Below are 4849 nucleotides of genomic sequence, written 5' to 3' on the forward strand. Positions count from 1 at the left end.
TTGAAATAGTTTTGAGAATAAATTCAAGGAACAAACTATTTTTTAGTGACTAATTTTACTATTAAATCTATGAATTAAATAGATAGCATGTCAATTGTAAAAAGTTTGAAATTTATTCACAAAATACACTATACAAACTTATTCGTTCTAGAAACATAGATGATTTACTTTACATGTTAAGAGTATATCTTTTTGCCCTAATCATTTGAATTCCATTTTTATATTCAAATTTTTTTTAAGAGGTAAATACCAGATCGGTACTCGAAAGCTTTTGACGTTGATAAAATGGTATTTGACTTTTGTTATTGATAAAATAATCCTCAAAAAATTTTAAAATTTGACAAAATTACTCCAAACATAAAAAGATGGCGTCATAGTGAACAAAAAATGCTAATGTGACCGTCGGAAAATAGCTCAGGCGACGTTAAAACCACCACCAATCCCTTCTTCTTTTTCTCCTCCTCCTCCTCCTTCTTCTTCTTCCCACCACCAACCCATTCTCCGGCACCGGCGAGGAGAGCAGGATGCCTGCGACGGCGACGCAAGAGAGTACAACCCACTGTAGCGTAATAGAGGAGGGCAACACATTTTCTCATGACGTTGCTTCACTTTCGAATCTCTGTTCTCCTCTCGCATCAACTGTCGCACGCCACCTCCACCACCACCAACTATATCTCCAAACCCTCTTCTTTCCCTCTCTTCCACAACAAAACCCTCCCTAAACCCACCGCCACCACCACAACATGTGCCGCTAGCTCCCATAACCACAACTCTCCAATCCCCAAGCTACAACAGCACCAACACTTATCTCTCTTCTCCTTTTCCGATGACGACGAAAAACCACGTGAAGAGTGCAGCGTTGCTGGAATTTACGGTGACCCCGAAGCTTCCCGCCTCTGCTATCTCGCACCCCACACTCTCCAGCATCGCGGTTAAGAAGGTGCCGGCTCGACCAACTCTCGCGTGCATCCTCCCTCATCGGCGCCGAAGAAGAAGAAGAATGGATTGGTGGCGGGAAGGAGGAGCAGGAGGAGGGGTTAGTGGTGCTTTTTAACGTCGCCGGAGCTCTTTGCCACCGTCGAAATTCTCTTTCGACGACTACATTAGTATTTTCCGTTCACTGTGACGTCATCTTTTCATGTTAGGGGTGATTTTGATATATTTTAAAATTATTCGAGGACTATTTTGTCAATAACAAAAATCAAATGTCATTTTGTTAATGTCAAATCTTTCGAGTACCGATTTAGTATTGACCTCTTCTTTTAATGTTCAAATCTTTGTCCGATCCATGTATAATCTTACATTTTGAAAAAAAAAAGACAAAAAACACATCCTTATTAATACTTTGGAATTTTGTACATTTTAAGGTTTGTTTTGAATAAATCTATTTATTTGTCTAACTTTGGAATAAATACTTGACAGATATAGTTGGATCCGAATATCCGATTATTATCCCCTTTGACATATCCTTATTGATCCATGTGCTATATTTTTATTATTTTAATGTATTTCTTTAATTGATACTCATCATAAGATGTATGTCTAATTATTCTCCTAGACATTAGATCATTTTTCTTTTTAATAGATTAGACAAGTATGCACATCTTTCCATTTTAGATATTATAACATGCTAAATTTATTCATATTACACATTTACTTACACAACATTTAAGGATTCTCATTATTCACTATTTGATATTTATAAAAAATAGGGTTGTTACACATTTAAGTATTTTTTTCATCTAAGTTTATTAAGTAGGTCCAAAACCAACAAAAATCAATATCATTAAAAGAGCGTAATTACACGCGTTGCTGCTTCTTCTTCTTTTCCTTTTTCTCACACTCGTTTCTTCTCGTTTACGCACGAAACTTTTTCTTCTTCACCTTCTTTCTCCTTTTTCTTTTTCGCGTTCCTTTTTCTTGACGTGTTTTTTCTTTATCGTCATTCTTTTGTTGTTGTTGTTGTATTTCTTTTCTTTTCTTCCTTTTCTCCCTGGGAAGAAGCAGTAGAAAGTGAGGAGGAAGAGTTTTGAATTATGTAAAATAGAAATGAATTGAAATTATATCTAGAATGAACCAAAAATTAAATTCAGAATATAAACTCGTTTCAAAACAAGTACAGACTAAATGTACCTTATTTAAATCCAAAATAAATCGAAATTACTTAATGATTGTGACTCGCAAACTTAATTCGAAAACAAACACAACAAAATTGAATCATGAACAAAAGCACACCCAAATTCATCAAGTGATTTGACAGCATTATGTATTTCTTCTTCTTTATTTGATTAGATGAAGAAGACAAGAAAAGAAGAACATGATGAGAAGTTTTGAGAAATTTTTTTTCTTATTTCTTTTTTTTTCTTCTCTTTTTCTTGGTTTTCTTCCTCTCAAGATAGTGAAACAAGAAGAATCATAACAAAATATTTCACTAAAAAATGAACCGAAATTATATTTAGAAATGAACTAAAATTATATTTAGAATGAACTCAAATTATTTAGAATAATGAACTGAAATTACTTAATGATTTTAGTTCATTTCTAAATATAATTTCGGTCTATTTCTGTAAGACCCAAAACTTTTTAAAAGTCTTATTATGATCAAGTCTCAAATCATATGGTTATTTATAGTCTTAATTTCATAAATTATTTTATTAAAGATAATTAAGGCAAGTTGTGATTTATCGAATTTGAGACGAGTTATGATTATTATCCAATTTTACAGTTATTGGATTATTTTCTATATTCAAATTATAAAGTTGGTAGTTATGAAATAATAAGGATTTCTATATGATTTGGATTGAATAATTAATAATTTAAATATTAATACTGCTATTTTGGAAAATAGAGAAATTAATTATATTATTTTTAATTTTTAGATTTGGGCATTTTATTGAAAATAATTTGTGAAAGTGATGAACAAATAGTATTTTCTATAGATAATTAGTGTTGGATTTAATTGAGTTTCAATCATTATATTATTCCCAATTTTATGTGAAATTACCAATTTATCCCTAACCCTAATTTTCAAAATAAAGAAACCCTACCACAGTAACCCGTTACCATGACCCGGTTCCCTTCTCACTCACCCAGCAGCAGCTCACACGGTTTCTTTCTTTCCTCCTTCTATGCGAACAAGAAACAGAAGCAGAAAATGAACTTGAGGGAGAAGGAAAAAGGGGGTTCGCCGGCGTGGAGGGAGAGGGGAGCTCACCGTGCAGCCATCGCCCTCACCGCGTCGCGTCGCTGCGGCAGTCCATGCGTCCTTGTCATCACCAGGGGAAAGCTAGCGCCGCCAGTGTCACGCCGCCGGGCCTCCTCGTCAATCTGCCTGTCGCTGTTGGAAGCGCGAGCCATGGACGCCGCTGAGGGAGAAGACACGAGGTTGGTGGAGCCGCACCCATTTCCAGTCGCGTCGCCGTCTCTGCGCTGTCGCAGAGCAGATCTGAGATGAGGGAGAGGACCGCGATGGGGGGAAAGAGTCGCGCCACCCATTCGTCGGTCTGCACGCCGTCAACGCCGCCGTGTGCTGTCGCCGTCACCTCGGACTGCTGCCGCCATTGAGCTTTGAGGAGAAAGAAGGAGGTTGCGGGGAGGATGAGACGCGATGGTGGTGGTTGTTTTGCCACCCCACTTCCATCGCCGTCAAAAACTGCCGCCAAGGCCGCCGCCCTCCTAGCTGCTGCAGTGGTTGCCGCCCGTCGTGTACGGTCGCCGGAGATGTTTTTGTGGCCGTCGGAACCACCCCGAGTTACTGCCGTTCACCGCCGCTGATGTCCATCGCAGTTGCTTGCCATTCGGAGCGGCTGCATCGCTGCTTCTGCCGTTCGGCTCACCGGGTGTGGCGCGGTTGTTGCTGGAACTGCCGCCGCAGCTTCTGGCCATTTCCGCCGCTTGAGACCCTGCTGCTGTAGCCGGAAAATTTTGCTGGTAAGCGCTTTAAGTTTGATTTCAGTTCTTTTGGAATTTTGAGAAGGTTTTGATGCTGCGTGGTTTTTATAGTTGATCCACCAGAGCTTTTGGCCGCCGTCAGAGCTGTGCCGGGGCCGGTTCGAAACCGCAGCTGCTTCGTGTTGTTATTCCGATAAGAAATTATGTTTCGAAAGCCCTACGTTAGTGTCCCGTACGTGTATTAAAGCCTTTACGGTATTAATGTTCTTAGAGTTAGTAACTGAGGTTGCTTGTTGTAATTTAGAGTTGTTTATGCTGCTGCGGAAATGTGTGGGGCTGTGCTTTGAAGCTGCCTTTGATTTTGAGTTGAGGCGAAAAGAACTTATGAGGCGCTTGGATTATGGAATTACGTTTTGAGGTAGGGGCGCTTTCCAAAAATTATGTTTTATGTATTGGAATTATTACATATGGATACTGATGTGAGATATTGTGTATTTGGTGATTGTATCTGCCTTATGTATTATTTGGTTGACTCAAATGATTATGGATGTTGGTTTGGTTGAATTGTTGTGCGGCTTTGTGAAATGTAATCTTTTGAAGTTGATTCTTTAAAGATTTGAAATGAGTTTAATCCGTTGAGAATTGGTTTGAATTGAGTCAATTATTTTGATGATGTGAAAGATAGAATACTCTTGAAATTTAGCTTGGGTCGCTTTAATTGATTTGGTTTTGATAAATGATTTGTTGCTGAACCGATTCTTTTAAACTTTGGAAATGAGTTAAATCGGTTGATATTAAGTTGAATTTGAAATGGTTTCCTTGAGATATGCCACTGAGGCGACTGTTGGATTTAGCTTGCTTTTGAATTGATTTCTGGTTTTTAGCTGTTGAAAAGGAATGAGAAACGGTTTAGTTGGGACCCGAACCGGGTGGCAAAAGTCCAAGTTTTAGGGGAGAT

The sequence above is a fragment of the Arachis hypogaea genome, chromosome 4, assembly GCF_003086295.3.
Source record: "Arachis hypogaea cultivar Tifrunner chromosome 4, arahy.Tifrunner.gnm2.J5K5, whole genome shotgun sequence".
In the NCBI taxonomy this organism is placed as follows: domain Eukaryota; kingdom Viridiplantae; phylum Streptophyta; class Magnoliopsida; order Fabales; family Fabaceae; genus Arachis; species Arachis hypogaea.